Source organism: Epinephelus fuscoguttatus, linkage group LG5, assembly GCF_011397635.1.
Source record: "Epinephelus fuscoguttatus linkage group LG5, E.fuscoguttatus.final_Chr_v1".
NCBI classification, from domain to species: Eukaryota; Metazoa; Chordata; class Actinopteri; order Perciformes; family Serranidae; genus Epinephelus; species Epinephelus fuscoguttatus.
The window spans coordinates 11,618,103-11,636,736 of NC_064756.1; positions in this window are offsets into that span (position 1 = coordinate 11,618,103).

The following is an 18,634-nucleotide window of genomic DNA, read 5'->3' on the forward strand; positions in this document are numbered from 1 at the left end:
TAGTGCCCTGAGTGTCTAGTGCATGGCTCAGAGATATGCTCACAGACACGTATGCTGCCGGCCCGCTGTTGAGATGTCTGCCATCGGAGTGGGATTGGTGCAGTGACCAGTTTGACCATTCATCACAGACACTTGGTGCTCAAGGTACTCTTTGATATTTGTTTTTGCTCGTTAAGGAGTGAATCTGCCACCGAGTTTTTGGCCACGACCTCCTCAAGCATCAAATCAGGCCTGCAATGTTTATTTGGTGTTCGTGAATATTGCTTGCTTAGACTGAGCCCTAACGAAAAGTGATAATACAGAAAATCAATCACTTTTAATTTAAAAAAAGAAAAATTCACTAAGAGATTTAGTGATGACAGAGGCAGAGGTAGTGTGAGGCAGGTGACTGCTGACAACACAGAGTACAACTTCCCCTGAAATACAGATAGAGAAAAGCAATATACACTATAATCAGTCTGTCACTATACTGACATAACTATTCAAAGTAAAGGTCATTGTGCCGAGTCAGTACCATAGCTATCGACATCATGGTGGGAAATTCAAAAAACTCAATTCTAAACACCGATGTGTCAGAATAGAAGAGCAGTATTATGACTGACAGTTCCTCTCATGGACAGATCGTAAAATATGCTTTTCTGTAATGATGAGTAGCAACTTGTTTCAGTATTTATTCCATTAATGACTTTCATTTCCTTCACTTCACATTTGCCTTAATTTCAAGCCAATTAATTTGATGCTTATCAAATTAATTAGTAGCCTACACTTAAAATAACTACTGCATCGAGTATAATCAGTCTGGGTTTCCTCTGTGTCAGATGGATTTTTAAGACTTGTCGAGAGACACCATGAAATTAATGATCCCAGATGTAAGAGTACCAGATCAAATTGTTTTGTAGCTTCTTTTTGGGTTCAGGTTAATCATTTCCCGAGCAAAATCCTCAAAGCGTGGATCATAGCAGCTCTCTGGGTAGCAGGGAGATGTAGTCTCTACACAGAGTTTTTTTTCCAAAGATCTCCTCCAGCTTCCTGCCCGGTACACCTTCAAAGGGACTACCACATGAAGTTCATAGCGTCGGCTCAGGCAGAGAAATGAACTCACCCGTATGTAATTCAATTTAAGCAACTGCTCCTGCTAAACACTATTGTCCCTACCTGTCAATCACTGGCCAGGAGTAGTGCAAGAAATACCCAGACCATTCACAAGGGATTCTGAAAATATAAAATATGAATAAATATAGATTGTGTTCAAAATACATAAATATTTTACAGAACCACACAGCTAATGTCCAATAATATTTAATCAATCTTTGCTTCGGGACTCAGAAATTTACCCTGCACAATCGACTTTGCTGTCCTGGATCTGGTATCTGACAACTTATTTCCAGCCCTTTGGCCTACACTTTCCCAGGAAGGTGTAGCCATGTGCTTCCTTGTAAGTTTTTTTTTCTTTTTGGTGATCTAAACCACTCAACATGTCAACCAATCCAAAGGCATCGTTCTTGTAATCAGTGTCTTCAGAGTTCCTTGGCTGATCTGTACGATGCCACATTTTAAAATACAAGACACAATTTGTCAAGCAAGAGGTGGGGTCAAACATTTGTGATTTATATTTTCCTTATCTCTGTATGATGAAGGATGAAAGAAGATGCCCCTGGATTTATCATTATTACATTTATTTTAAAATTCTTAGAGGAAAGTGGGAAAGTGGGGCCGAGATGTGAAGTTATTTGGTTCGTTTTGTCCTCCTCTTTTAATTCTGTTAGGTAACGACTTATTACGTACTGTATAAGTACATTTAGCATTTACTAGCATTTTTTAAGGGCAGATTAATTCATAACCATGAGTTGATACATTTTTGTTGTTTTATAAGTTTGATAAACTTTCTCACTTTTAAGGTTTCTCAAGATCTTTTACTTTGTGAATATGAATAAACTGAATTCAAAAACCCCAGCATTGAATGCACAGACATTGCCACAAACAGTACCACACAGTGGCTTACAAAGCACTTGCTGGTTTGGCTCCACAGTACATCTCAGACAAGCTGTCAGTTTATAACCCCAGCAGATCTTCCCGGTCACAAGGTGGAAACCTCCTCTATGTGCCTAGAGCACTTTCAAAATCTATGAAGATGGCATTTGATATTTGTGCACCTAAAGCATGCCTGTTGATCTTAGACTTGCTCTGACATTGTGTTCTGACCTTACTTTTCACTCAAGCATGTGTATGAGTATCGAGTATGTTTGTGCATAGATGTTTGTATGTTTCTGTATGCACGGATGTTTCCGTTTATTTGCACATTTATCTGCTGTTTCACATGAAGCACTCTGAACTGCTTTTGTACAATATGGTAATACAAATATATCTGAATTGTATTGAACTGTCTTGATAGCATCTATAGTGATTACAGTGCTTTCATTCCTGTCTCCTCTCAGGCTGTTCTCACGCACTGTTTGTATAATACCTACGAAAAGTAATGCACAAGAATTTGTATATAACTCATATAATCACGTGCCAATAATTTGTGTGTAACCAACGTAATCGGGAAGGCTGCAGTCACGTAACCTATGCGCTGACAGAACTAAAGATGGAGGAAGTAAAAGGAGTGAGTTTGTGAAAGGAGGCAGGTTGGGGCAGAGGCATTTTAGGTTAATTTACATGAATTATACAAGGTAACTATGAGGATCTACATAACTTTACTGCCCAAACGTAATATACATAACCTTACATCAAGGTTGTGACTTTTTGTAAAGTATGTGACGTGAAGAATTCATGCATGGGGCACTAATTTTTTGGGTATCATTTGAACCATTATATGTGCACTTTTGTTAGATATCATACGTACTGTAGTATGAGGATAAGTTAGCTTCTGCAAGGAATTAGTTGTTTCCATTATGGACTTCCTTGTCCTGCCTATTGTAATTTTAGTCCAGTGATTTTTTTTTTTAACATATATTTCATTCTTTACTTCATTTATTATTTCAACATTTTCAGTTTTCTATTGCTTATGCAGATGAAACTCCGCTGTTTTGTTTACTTTGCAGGTATGAGTCACAACATGTTTTTTCCAATGAACACTTTATGTCAAGTAGGAGGATGCGCGCCACAAAACCACCCATTTAGTCTATGAAGAGGGACACTGTTTTTAGTGACACAAGCTCTTCTGTCTCAGCAGGGTCACAAAGATCATTACAGTGTAAGCACCCATTACATATTGTCCCTATTCTGTTTCAGTAAGATTAATAGAAAAATGTTTGCTGAACTGCACAATGCGTGATGCCATGGATATTTACACCAGGACAAGATGAAATGTAATGGGCTGCAAGTCAGCTGACTGACCAGATGGAGAGCCCTTGCTGAGGATGACTCACTCCTCCTCTGCGGTACTCCTACTGCCACTACTTGCATCTCTTGTCCTTTCCTTTCCTCTCCACTCCACCTACCCTAACTGCCGCTGCTACCACTATTGCTGCTTCCACCTTTTGGATTGCTATATTTGTGACTGTGCCCATTGATGTGGAAAAAGCCATCATCTGGGCCAGTAGATCTGGAAATAGAGTACTCGTTGAGGTCGGCCAGAGACTAGCTTTGTTCCGTGAGAACTCAGCCAGCCAAGGGTGTAGGGGGCAATGAGTTCCAGCTTGGGAGAGCTGGAGGTCTCTGCTGGCTATTTTCTCGACTTTCACTCTGGGGCCTGTGGTGTTCTGAAGCTAAGACAACACTTCCCACTGACTGAGGGCTGTTCTGGCCTTTGGGTCCCTGTATCGCTACAGTGCTGTGAAACACAGCATTCTAGATGCTGCAGTCTGCCTGAAAATTTGAATTTCTAAATGATTAGGTGCAGTAGAAGCTGGAGGCATGAATCAATAAAGCTGGCTAGATGCAGGGCAGCCCAGCCAATTAGGACGACTGGGGGCTTTTGACAAATAATATGAAGGCAGCAGAATGAGAGAGGTACTGTATGGTTGGCTGTGTGGTTTATTGGCTGTTGTGCTGTATATGATGACATCTAATGAAAATTGCATAATTAAAAAATATTTAAGCTCTGATGCCTTTTCTTCTGCTCTCTTTGTAGTAATAAAAATAAGGCCATGACCTTGATATACCATATCTGAAACACTGACAGAATAATGAATATTAAGTACTAAGACTCTAGAGGCAGTGGAAACCAACAATCAAGTGCATATTTTAAAAGCTGAGGATGTGTGGAAAAGTTCTCATTAAATCCTTATTATTTTGGTAGACATCTTGGTATTTGGACATGATAAATAATTTGAGAAAATCACCATTTAGAGGTGCACCTAGTGCTGTAGGTGCAGTTGCACCTGGATTGTTTTAGATCAAAAGACATTAACAGTAAAATCTCCAACAAAAGTATATTTTCCCTACCATATATAATATGCTATGCTATTATTGCCTGAACATCAGATTTTTTTATTCATTGTCATGATTACAGGTATGTTTTAACCCAAGAGATTCATGGGATCACAGCACTTAGCTCATCGGGGAGTGAGCTAACCTCTCCCCTCCATCCCACTCTAAAATGGCCCTTAGGCCTCTGCTGTGGCATAGTTAATGGAGTGCGCCTACATGAATTATTAACAGTGCTTACTTTCCCTTTATGCTTGCCATCCTATCGATATTCAACCCTCAGCATACCCATGGGTATGTGGGCGAATTTTTACACATCAGGATGAATTGCCCTTTTCACATACATGCTGGTCCCTCTCAGATAATGTGGGATGAGCAGACTATGTTGAATAAAACATCCGACTTGCAGAAAATAAAATAAAATAGAAATAAGAAAAAAAAAATCTTCCCCACAGTAACAGTCAACAGATCTGAATTTAAGTGCTGGTGACAACAGTAAATTGTGACAATGCGCCGCTCTCAGTCCTCCAGTTCTTTGGGTTTACACTGCAGGGACACCTTGAGGTGTACATTATTAAAGCATACTTGAATTTATAACATCATCTTCCGTGGGGAGTAATCCAAGAGGTAAAATCAATGGCCGAAAAAACAGCATCCACAAACTATAAAACAGCTCCTCTCCTGCAAAGTGCTTGTAAACCTTTTTGGGTTATCATTGCAGGACTCGGCAGGATAGCTCTGGGGAGATTCACATTAAGCAAAGAAAAAGAGGGGAAAGGAACCTCCTTGAATTCTTATAAGGGACATGAGGGAGTCATAAGGGAGCTATTACATTGACTTTTCTTCCCGGCATGGTGGGGACTATGACTAGATTGCTCCCAGTGCATTATATTGCACTGGGATCTGGAACCAAATTCTGGGATTGTCTTTGGTTAATCATCTTGGTAGCTCAACTATTGATTGTATGAGTGTCTGTGTGAAGGGGGTTGTTTGTGTATTTGGAAGATATAGAGACTCCAAAACAGACTGTGACTCATTTACAATGGGCAAATGAGAGAGAAAGCCTTTAAGCCATTTTATGTAAACAGTCAGCCTGCAAACAGTCATGTGGTGCGTTCCAATACCCATACTGCCATAGTACTTGTATGCCAGAAAAAGATTTAGTACATCTCAATACATAGTATGTCAAATGCAGTATGCCAAAAATACCAGGATGTTTTACTGCATCCGGTAGCATTTTGCAGTATGCAAGCCAGCATTCTTTTCTGGCTATCCTCTACGCAGTGGAAAATTTGTCACATCAACTGAGCTGCAGACAGATGACAGCTCATTGACAGCTGAGAGAAGCTGTAATGATGGATGACAGTGTGTTCAAGTGACTGGTGACCAGTTAAATGGATAATAGGAATAGGAAATATTTAAGTGAACTAAATTATTATAAAGATAAGAACAAAGGACATAACCGTAAAAATATTGATAGCGAGATACATATGTAATTTTACTGTTGTGAATATAATACTTCAAGTTATAATCTACAATGTTCACCATTATAACATATAATTTAAAACCGAGTAACATCAACACAATTCTTTGGGTTGAGCCCTGTCTCTGACGAGCCAAGTAAATGGTGTTTTGTTTTTATCTCCAAGGTAACGTCAAGTAATAACGTACAGATTTGCTGCGTTCCAGATATAAATCTTCCTTTCTTACTTCAGATTTTGTGCCACTTGCTGCAACAGATATATAAGCAAGAGGGTCAGAGTTCAAGGTGCAATGTTATGATGAATTAGTATGTCCGAATTGTATGCATACTCCATGCAACAGTACGTATGTTGCAAGGGGAGCTGCAGTACGCACTGAGAATGCAGCCGTGAACTGGGGCATTTCTAGAGGTGCCAAAGGGTGCTTTCACACCTAGCGTTCACTTGCTTTGGTCAGAATAAGGAACCAAATTTGTTACAAAGTTGTATAATTGCCTAGAGTTGGTTTTTGTTCTCACGGCAGCCTTTACAAGTGGACCAGATAAAATGCCTGCGTGAGAAAGCTGCTCTTGATTGGTCAGAATTTCCATGTGGGAAAAATCCAGGAAGTAAACAAAACGTTGAAGAAGAGTACACTTGCAAGATAAATGTGACACTTTCTAATGTCACAATGGAGGGACAACTACGCAGGTTGATTTTAGTGCTGGTCATCGTGGACTATATTGCTGTCATTGTTCATTTTAGTCAAACCATACAGTTTGAAAATGAGGCGCGGCTCCAACTAGAAAACAATGTTTTGATGCATTGGATGTGCTGAATGTGCATACTAAGGCAGTAATCCTCCAGGACTGTAACATGCTCATGCTTGTTTCACCCAATGCAGCTGTAGTTGGATGTGACTGACGCTGGAACATGTTCTCGCCACAAACAAACTGCACCAGAGTTCATTTGTAACCGGACCAAGACCACCAACTCAAGAAGGTTTCAGTCCGGTTGTTTTTGTGCATACCCAAGTGCGATTGTTGTGTTCACAACTGCCCAAACGAACCACACCTAGGGGGCAAACGAACTTGAGCTCAATTGAACCAAGCCAAACATGGCGGGTGTGAGACCACCAAAAGACATCATGTCACTGATTATGTAATTAATGGCATAGCAGGGGTGTTCGATCTCTTGTAGGTTTTCTTATGTCCAGTCTGAATGTAGATTTCTACCAGTTTTGCAGCAGCACTACTGTGGCATAAACAGGATGTAGCCAATATTAAAATGATTGAATCTCTACAAAGCTAAGAAAATGTATTCACTGCACACATCAAGGAACCAAGAGAGTAATGAGCAGAAGTGTATTCCCATATGTAATAATGAAAATTTGGTGATAATTACAAAGGATTTCTTTCCCTCATGTAACATTGTGATTGTGGTTGTTTGTGTACAAGGTACATAGCATTGTGATAAAGTATTCTAACTATCCCAGTTTTAATAGCAGCTCTGAAATGAGGAATGTGTATGATATTAAAATTAGTTAAAGCAATTTTTCCTTCTCTCACAGTGCTCTCGTTCTCTCCTCTACCTTTTATCTCTATTTGTTTTATTTATCCTTCCATATCTCCCTCTTCTCCACCCGACTCTTGCTCTATCCTCCTGCCTTTCCAAACAGTCTTCTCTTTGTGCTGCCAGCCAATGTTTTCTCTCTTTCAGACTCAGTCGGCTCATCACCCCCTGAGGGCTCTGGGCATGCAGGTCCTTGGTCTCCTTAGCCTCTGTGGTTCCCTGTCTGTGTGTATGAAAATGAATTTCTATGGGTTGTTAATAGACTGCCCACTCCTATACATCTCATCACTCGCTGCCATTGTGAGGTTGATTGCCTACGGTGAAAGCACTGGTCTTTGCGGTAACCCCTTCAGCGGGAGATCCCTTCTCTTCCTCGTCAATTCTAACACACCCTGACTCAAGGCGCACAGGTTATTGGGAAGCCTATTGTTTCTCCAGGCGCTCCTTTACACACCTGTCAATGGTTCCATCTACAAGCTTACAGATAAAATGATTTACACTGCCAGGCAGCTCTTTCTAAAAAAGCGTCATTATTACTGTAGGCCTACTATTTTAATCACATTGTCAATTCAGTGATTGCTAATACTAACTGCCTTAATCAAATCAAATAAAGTATCCACAAGACAATATATTCGTCCTGTGTCTGTTAGTATTAGAGTTATAATATGTACTGTAATAAAGTTACACAGCAGTCACTGGGTAACTTGCTGTGGATTTGACCTTTGCTGTGGTTGGAGGACAGTGTTAATAAAGTGATGACAGGTCAGGAGGTTCTGGGCATATGGCACTCAGTGCTTAATCACAGTGATCTAACATTACGTCCTCAGGGTTATATTTTTGCGCCGCACACTCCATGAGCCCATTTTTAATTACAGTCTTATACACAAAAGTTGTGTATGAATCCCTTCACTGTTTAAATAACTGTACCAAATGAATGGTAATGAGATGCATGGTAAAGAAAATGTGATACCATGCACTGCTATTAGCATACTTCCTCTTGATGAGCTATTAGAATATTAAATTCTATTTTGGTATCTCGGAAGCAGAGGATGGACCGTTTTTTTTTACTCTCTAAAATTCATTGTAGCAGTAAAATGATTTTCTTCATTAAAAGAAAATGTGTGGCTTTCCCTTTCTCAAGAGTATAAACTGAGTTTTTGGGCCCAAACTATTCTTAACTCTGCACCCAGCAGGGCACATTTGAGCTATTTCTGTTCTTATGCTAATTTGCCAGTAATTGTTGAAGCCACACACCGACATAGTAATTCAAGTGTCCATATTAATGTGCCCTTACAGTAACAATTTCTATTTCCAGCGTGTCAGCACCTCTTGGCAGAGATGCTATCTTTAAAAAGACCCTCTCACACTCATTACAGCACACAGAGACACTGAAATTAGAACAACACCCTTTTGTACAACCAAAAGCAAGGGGCATACTGACAAGGTTATTTCACCAGGATGAAATATTGACACTTTGTGTAGAAAACTGTTCTGCAACCTAAACTGCTTTTGTCCAATATACACTGAATGGATCCTGACATTCAGCATATTAAATTGTTCGGCAGAGATTACATTGACTGATTCTCACAAAAGACCTCAATACAAACTTTTAAGTTCTTGAACTGTAAATCCAAGGTCGACCAAAACTTAAAGTACAATCAGAAACGTGACGACATTATAAACCTCTTAAAGGGATAGTGCACCCAAAAATGAAAATTCAGCCATTATCTACTCACCCATATGCCGACGAAGGCCCTGATGAAGTTTTAGAGTCCTCACATCCCTTGCGGATATCGGCGGGGGCAGCGGCCAACACACCTAATGGTATACGGCGCTCCAGACTAACGTCCAAGAACACAAAATTGAATCCACAAAGTATCTCCATACTGCTCATCTGCAGTGATCCAAGTGTGCTGCAGCTGCGACATAAAAAGTCGTTTCAAAAAACATCATATGAATTCTGTTTTTAGCCTCACTGTAGCCTGTAGCTCTGACTGCTTCTCTGCGCTCATGTGTGGTAATTACCAAAATGGTAATATCGGCTGTAACAAAATGAGCTCTTCCTCAACCTTGAAACAAGTGTGAACTCAAGAGTACAGGCGCATGTTGGTGTGGCTAATGATGAAAAATATTCACCTTTAAAATAACTAGAAATTAGAAATACAAAAAGTATTTAAATCAATATGCTTGTATCCTCTTGATTTTAAAACCCACATTAAACTTCAGCAAGGTGACTTATATGTCCAGCTATCACTGTCCTGAGGCAAGGTAGTCAGTCAGCTGCTGATGCTTCAGATAAGCTCTCCCCAGCCATGTCCATGTGGTAATTTTCAAAATGATATCATACACTCAGAATGATGTATGACTCATTTCTTGGGTGAATGATGGGGGCAAGTTATGGGCCTATAGAGGAATCATTCTACACCCAGATATTGTATATCAAGTCTTAGAGTGGTTAGAGAGCCTATCATCACACAACTGCACCGCCACGGCATTTTTAAAGTCTTATATGGAGTAACTTACTTCTCCTCTGGGAACAAGCAAAGTCTGCAAGATTGTTATTATATTATACTACTGACAAGTTTATATGAAAAAATCATGCAGCTAGGATGCCAGTTTTTGTAGCATCAGTCAGAGAGCTGACTCAGAATTAATGTCAGGGATTGTGCACATTTTCCAAATGCTAGGATAGAGTTTTATCTTCTGTATCATCTATTTAAGTGGAAAGAGACAACTTCTGAACTTATACCCCCCTTAGCACTTCCAAGTGGTATTATAAGCCCTGTTTCCACCAAGCAGCACAGTACGATATGGTTCAGTGCAGTACTTTTTTCCCGTTTCCACACGAAAAAGTTGTGGATGGTACCAAAGGAACCGCTCCATACCATCCCCATTTTTGGTCCCCCCGCTGTTGGGGTACCTAGCACACAGATCTGGTACTAAAAGGTGGAGCTGTGAACACTGCAGTCTGTTGATTGGTCAATAGCAGACGGTCACTCTGCTCAAGGCCGAGTTGTGGCTTGTTAATGTAACCACTGTTCATACTGTGGCAAGTCTTACATATTTAAGTAAACTTTAACTTTAAAATGAAAGGATGTTTTGCTGTCTCTTGCAGCAGCTGGCGTTGGAGAAAAAATAATAATAAAATAATACTGGCAACTTTCAAGGTGGAACGTTTGGTTGTGATGTTACTCAGTGCATGAACTGACGACGTGAATCCATCACCACACTTAAAATTTCAATGCAAGAGCTTTGACTCTCTCTCTGGCGTATGTCCTTAGACCTTCAGCTCCGTTGCAGCAAGCCAGTCCAGTGTGTCATTGTCCAGGTCAATTAGACCACAATCACCATTCAGTGGCTGGTATATGGGGCAGCTGGTCATCACGTGTTCCACAGTCTGTAGTGGATCTCCACATTCACAGCACTGTCCAATCCTCACTCTGAAAAAAACAAGCAACACAGAGCGTCATTCTTGTGGGCTACGACAACACTAAACCCCTGAGCTTGCCTGAGAAGGACTAAATGCACAAACCTGCTATTTTTAATTCCCATCAAGAGAGACTCTCACTGCAGCCTGTTCTATTTTGTTCTGAAAATGTCGACGTGCAGCCTCGTTCTGTGGACGATAAATGAGGTGTGGACTGATAAAGGAGGAAATACAGTGAATGCTAGATGGAGCAGTGAGTGACAACAACCCTGCCCACATGAAAGAGTAACATTTGCGGTGGAACTGCAAAGCTGACCGAGGGTCTCAGTACCCTGTCTGAAGAGTTAGTTTTGGCTCCAAGGGTGTGTGGTGGAAACGGGGCTGTTGTTCCATTGCTGTTGCGAAGACAACCAGATCATTTTCTGTTTTCCTCAGAGCCTAGCAACCAGCTTTTTTTTTTCTTTGCTGGGTGGAATTTCTCAAAGTTACTTTAGTTGTTCCACCATCTGCCATTCCTGCTACTGTGGAAAGTAACTGCAAATAATTGAATAATTGATAGTCTTTGATAACCGGGGATAGCCACCGATAGCTATTAGGAAAAACAAAAGTGCCTCTTGTGGTTGCGCAGTGGTAGACCTGCTTCCTTTGTGAGACTGAGCCTTCATTTACCTGGGATATTGTGCCTGGTGACAGACAGAATTGACTCATGGCTAAGCCCTACCCTCAAACGCGATGAGCCAATCACAGTGCGTATAGCCATTCCCATACACTTGGACATTCTCTGCCTGGCTGTCCACTGAAATGCATTACAGAAAGTCAGTTTTGTTCAGTTTTATGAGCTTTTTCGGAGATTTGAAGTTTAAAAATGGTCAAACGGTGTGCATGGGGTACATGCAACTCTGACACAAGGTATCCTGAGAGGCTGGGCGACCGGGTGTATTTTTTACACTATAAACCACATCTCAACTGAGAAAAGTGTCTCCTTTGGATAAAGTTGTGTGGTAACGTTAGACCACAACATCAACTCAACATGAATAAGATTAACAAAGATGTCTATATCTGTTCTAAGGTAAGTCAACATTGTGTTTGAGGCAACATATTGTCACTTTGCTGGAAAGAAATATAAAGTTATCTTTAACATCTCTAGCTAACGTTAGCTAAAGTTAGCCTAACGTTAGCTCCTAGCTGCGTTGTTCATCATGTCACCTTGTTTGCTGGGAGATCGTTAGCCTATTTTGTTCTAGTTTTGTACTTTGGTGATGGTACATCATTGTTAGCTGTTGTCCAAAGGGCTCTAGTTAAGCTAACGTTAACTTCTGCAGCTTAGCTTCATTAACTTATCTGTAATGGCAGAGATAACAAAGGTTGGCAAACGTTATGCTGAATGATTCAGTGTAAATACTGTAGCACCAAACTAACGGAGAGACACTCTTAGTAAAGGTGGTAAAAAGAAAAGGTATCCTTTTCTCATATTCTGAGCCATAAACCTTAACTTCAGTGGCACTTTAACTTGTTGTCTTTGATGGTGGCGGCAATGAGATGCGGTTCACAAGCGTACACTGTGACCTGTAAATTTTGGCTTGTAAGCTTTTCATCAACCTTCTCAACAATAAAATGATGAATATATCCCTCCAATGCGTAGTTTAGGCCCTTTTGGTTACTTCTCAATGACATCTGATCGTTATTTCCCCAAAAATCATCAATTGCTTCCTGCGAAATGTCGCGTACTGTGACACCTGCCATAGCACCCGGTCACTGAATGTTGATAGTTTGTCCGAGTGAGTGGAGGGGGGCATGGCTTAGCCATAGGTCAATTGCACAGTAAAAGTAAGGCTTAAAGAGAACAATCTATATACTAATGGTTTCATCATTCCCATTACTGTGTGCATCAACCTTTACTTAACAATGATAAGTTAAAGAAAAAAAACTCCACTCTGAAGTGGCTAAAGTTTTACTTTTTGGTTTTGTTCACTATCTTTTAAAATGTTACACAAACGTTTTCAAATGTGCATAAAAGGCATCAAAGGAGGCTTCAAACTACAAACCCTGACAGCTGTGCTTCACAATTTGTTTGATTGTAGATTTTCACTTTAGAATCAGCAAAGCACAGGTGTTCCATTGTTAATTTTCAGTCATCTGTCTGCATGCTACTCATTTGTCTGCACACTTCTCATAAACTTTCTCTAAGGTCAGGTCACCTTTTACATATTGAAGTGCTAATAAAAAACTGGAAGCAGCAGCATGCTGTGGAAGCTAGATTCAGAGAATTTATGTCACGTTGTTGGATTTGTCCTTTTTGTTACAGCTTTATGGCAGTGCTCACAAGCAGCAATATGCTAAGGCACAGCGGGAGCCTCATCTTTATCATCTGTAAAACATTTGTGCTGATTGAGGATGCTGTCCTTGAAGATGTCCCTCTATGCCCCTCTGTTTCATATAAAATATGCTAAATCAGTCAGTTTGCACACTGTAACAACACTGTCTTGTTGATGCCAAAAAAAAAAATAGACTCAGTTTTCGTTATTTTCTTCTTTATTTCCTGATCAGAGATCACAAAGTCTTTCTTGGATTGTAAGAGGTCAGTGGGTACTGTACGTAGCATGTGTTTGTGGGTGCAAATATCATAATGAAGTGAAGATTCCAGTGCAGTGTGTAAATTGTTTTTGTGTCTAATTACGCAGAATGTTCTGTTTTGTGCTGGCAGAATCAAGGGAGAAATGATTGCCAAGAGTTTTGTTTTATAGCTCGAAAAATGTTGGAGGCCCATTTTAACAAGGCACACCTTCACACACAGTATACCAAAGGTCTCCCACATCCCATTTTTTTTCCTTTTTTGTTTTGTGAAAGGAAAAATAATTGGGTTGCAAGCTCATTCTTCATAGCTTCCTGGTCCAAGGCATTAAATAACAAGACAAATGTAAAGCCTAATGAAACAGGTATATTAAGACGAGCTGCTCACCACAGAAATGCCACAATGGGGGAACACATTATATACAGTAGTACTGACAATCCAAAGTGTTTGACATTTACTGTAAATTATTCATTCAGTGTGTCCATGTTCTTCTTCTAATTTAAATGTACACATGTCAGACTTTTCCTGATGCGTGTTAACCAAAACAAGAATAAGAAGCCTTAATAATTTGGATAGTAAATTGGAATTCATTGAGATGTCGTAATATTAGAATCAAGTAGTGCTTCCCTTTTACTCAGGATTTCTATGCAATAGATGATTGATTGGCCAGTATCTTTGTTAATGATGGCAAAAAGACACCAAATTTTGAGGCAGCATACAACATGAACAGTGTAGAAGCAACAGGGCCCCTTGGTAGAGGGCTCCAAATGTGCTAATAGAATAAGGGTTACAATATTGTAACCTTTGTTCTATCTCATTCAGGCTCCACCCTCTGATGAATGAAAGCCCTGTAAGACATAACACACTGAGCCAGCCACAGCCATCCTGACGAGGGTTAATCGCCACAGCCAGCCTACATCTTTATACTTAGGTGGCTGCAGGGGAGAAGTAGAGGTCTGAAGCCAACCCTGGCTGCAACTGCACTGGGTGGAGCCATGGCCTTACCTTGCAGGAGTCAAAAGACAAGCAATAGACACCCTACACACTGAATTTCCCAGGTCATTAAGGAGCATGGACACATGCAATTTTCATGCGCACAAGATGCAGTACAGCTGACATACGCCTAATCCTTTTCACCAGTCCTGTGTCGCCCCAACAAGAACAGACCCTGAAAAGGAGCCCAACATGTCCAAGGGATAAAACCATGTGAATGGGCAGGGCATAGACCATGACGGTGCCATACATACTCTATGACCTCGACACTCAGCTCGCTGAACAAGGCCAATGAAACTGCCACAACACATGTGGAGTATGTGTGAACCAGAGTGGGAGGCTTTGGGAGATGCAGTCGCAAAGCCATCTTGCAAGCCATTTCTTGGTTAGGATCTTACCAGGCACACCATCTCCAAAGCATACAAACTGCTGTTCAGTGCATCTGAATAAGATGTGCCAACGCATAAAGTGGGCAGAGCAGATGCAATGTTGTCTTCCTTTCCCCCTCATGGGATAGAGGACAAAAGGCATCTAAATGTAAAATTCTCAACCTGAACAAACTTGTTAGGGTCTATAGGAGGGATTTGGTCTGAGAGAAGCCCCACTGCCATCACCATAAAGCCACGAGCGACTCGGGTACTTCAACAAGGCATTTAGTTCACCTTTTCTCTTAGCTGAGGTCAACACAAGCAGCAAAGCTGTCTTATAAGACAATGCCTTCAGACAAGAGTGCTCCAGAGGCTCAAAGGGATCCCTCAACAAGGCCTCGAGCACCAATGGCAGGTTTCATTGCAGGGAGGAGGCACAAATCATCTGGCATTGTCTCCTGACACCTTGCAACAAGCACTTCACAAGGGGTTTGGCAAAGACCAGTATGTCACCAAAACCCCTCACAACAGGAAGAGATGGCTGCTGCATATACTTTAATATTGGCATGTGACAACCCTCTATCCATCAAACACTGCAAAAAAGGAACGAATAGAGCCAACTGCACATGACAGGAGATCTAGCACCCTTTCCTCGCACCAGTGTTGGAACCCCATTGCCTTGTAAAAGGCAGCGGTGGACCCTGCTCTCACTGCTTGGATAGTCTGCACAACCTGCACAGATAATCTAGCCCTCCCCATTGTGTCCCTCTCAGGAGCTAAGCCTGAAGAGATTGACCTAGAGTGGACAACGCACCTATTGTACCTGCCTTCTGAGACAGAACCCCCTAGAACTGGGGTAGTCCAGGGCTGGGCCACCACTATTTCAGTCATTTGTGCATACCATCACACAGCAGCTTCTTCATCCGTGGAGACAGCTGGTCAGTGGGAAATAGCTTATCGCTGAGGAGAAACAGGATAGCAGATAGCCAGTGTGCTGCCTTATGTACTGCCTTATGTACTGGAGGGTTCACACATATCCAGATAGGCATATCCTAATAGGCCTGCTGAGTTAGATTTTGGTGGAAGAGTGCATGTTCATGATTGGAGGAGAGTATTACCCCAGTAATAGCAGAGTCCAGTAAAGGGCGGAGCCTGTTTGAGATAAAACTTGGTTCAACAATATGTAGCTATTTAGATGGATCCCATCAGTGCCTTAAGTTTCTACAGTCACACACTTGACGCTTTGGCCTCTAGTTTCACAGACCGGGCGGGGCGGGGGCGCAGCGCACCTGCGCTTTGCCAACTGGGTGTGACCAGGCGGATTTTGCAAGTTTGGCACACCGTGCGCGCTGGCGCAGCTACTCCTCTTTCCCACCTCCGTCCCTCCTACCTGCGCAAGTCGGAAAGAGGGAGGAGAGAAGGCGTGGAGTAGGTTTTACACACATCACACCAATCAAATGAGGCCCTCTCCTCGCTCTTAAATGTGCCGCACGAAGGCATAATGAGAGTTTACTCAATTCGCCATGGCAGAAGAGAGCAGCAGCCTCAGACGGCCAAACTTTGCCCAGGAGGAAACTGATGTTTTGGTCCGGGAGGTCCAAGCTCGCAGTGTCCGAATATACAGAACTGCGAGCAGACCTCCACGGGCTGATGATGCAAAAGTAGCCTGGGACGAGGTCACCACAATCGTAAATCAATGTTGCGTTTCTCTCTTTCTCTCTCGCAGTCTCACTCTGTTTCTTTTCTTTTGACTTTTCTAAGATGACAGATGCTGAATATATACTCCGTATCTGATGCTGTGGCTGTTTGTGGTTGGCTGAGAGGGATGTGAACTCATTAGTTTGCAGCTGTGTTAATCAAATCAGGTTGGGTTTCCATTACACGTGCCAAACGTGCCAAACGCGCCAAACGGTGCCAATCCCCTTTGATCTGACATCAGATGTGATGGGACAGTCGATATAGAGATACATTTATGTGCTGATTGCAGATAGTTGCATTGAATAGTGGTTTTGTGTCTATTTATTGCATCGTTAATGTGCCTGACATTGGTTTTGGTGACGTGTGCACACTGTCCACCGGTCAGCCAAATTTCCACTTACACCGGCTGCACTCTGCCTGCGCTGACAGTAGACCTGGTTTCAGCTGGCGAGCTTTTAGCGCACCTTCGCCGAAGCCTTTTGGCACGAAACTGTCACTGCGCCAAGCTGGATCTGTTGACACCTCCCCCTGCTGCGCCGCCACACCCATCTCAGCTCACCTCGGTCTGCCAAACTACCAAACTGAGCGTGCCTCAGGTTGCGCTGCTCGAAACTAGCTCTGCGCGGGGTGTGGCACCCTGCGCCACCCTGCGCTGCGCTGGGAAACTAGAGCCCTTTGATTCTTTTATAGTAAATAAAAATTTCCTGGTAAAACTGCACTGTGCTGGGGATTCTGAAGAGGCATAGCTGACATGCAGTTTCGAAATTATTGCCAGGATGTCCCATTTTCTGACCAAATGTAAGCAAAGAACTAAAGAGTTCTTAGTTTTGTGTTCACGGCTGACCATTGTAATCCCTTGAAAACAGCTGAGACAGAGGCGCCAGGACTGAAAAAATCTACACAGCTGAGATATCACCCTTCAGACTGTTTATAAGCCTCTTTTAACTGATAGCTCCTGAGGTGAACAGTGTTAGCAATGCCCCTTCAGAAACTATCTCGATCTGAAAAGGGCAACCTGTGTAAAAAGGAAGACCTCTATCCCAGCCACACCAAATTACAATAATAACTCATAAAAACGAATGAGTTATTAATTGGTAATCCCCCCACTGGACTAGTACCTGCAGCAATTTTATTAACTTTATTTTGAGCACATAACTCTTATATCATCTCTTTGGAATACACCGTATTCAGAGGTGCAACTTAATTGCCTCCATATTTCTACTTTGCCACTGAAAGACATTGATGAGAGGATTTTAGTGGGTCTCATAATAGAATCTTCCTCTGTGCACTGTCATTTCCAGAGATTAACAGATGTGTTTGGTACATTCATAACCTTACTGGCTCAGGGAAACACCTAACCTGGTAGTGTTTTGCATGACAACCACACCAGACAAGACTTTGAATACCACTGAAAACATTTAACCGGGGAGAAATTGATGCTGTAAGCAGAGCCACTGCTGCCAGATGGCAAAAGGGGAATGAAAAGCAGGTAGTAAAAGCCTCAGGTCATGATTAAGCGGACTGCTGGATAAAGCACACTGCTGCAAATGCATGTTGCATCGTGATCAACAAATGCCAGGCAGCTCAGGAAGCAGCCGTTCCTTCCCAACAGGTTTCAGGTTAGTGTGGACAAATACTGAGGATTTGTAAGACTTAATACATGTGTATTTGATGACTGCTGTAACCCAGCAGAAACAGACTTTAAAGACATCCTAGTAAATGATGTAAGTACACATGCCAGTAATCTTTACCTTTGACCGGTGTGCTGGTAGATGCACTGCAGCTTTATCTCGCTCAGTAAAACAACACAAACAGAGCTTGGCCTAGAGCAAACTAGAGCCATCCGCTGCAAAGATACATTTCTATCATCTTCTGAGATGGAGAGCCTATTTCAGGCCGATGAATGACTGAGCACGAATGAAAGGAGACAGATTTTGAAACAGATACATGTGCAAATATATCATACAGGTCAGCGCGGCTGCGACTCATATTCCAATTGTTGCCAAGGAGGAAAAGAATGCTTAGAAAGAAAAAGGCGGCATGTATTCTAATTCTACTAGCAACACTGCCTTAAGGATAATGTGAGGTATGTTAATTGATACATACATCATGAATTATAACCATTCCTTAGACCTGGGGACAAAAGCTTCAGAATGTGTGTGTGCACCAATGT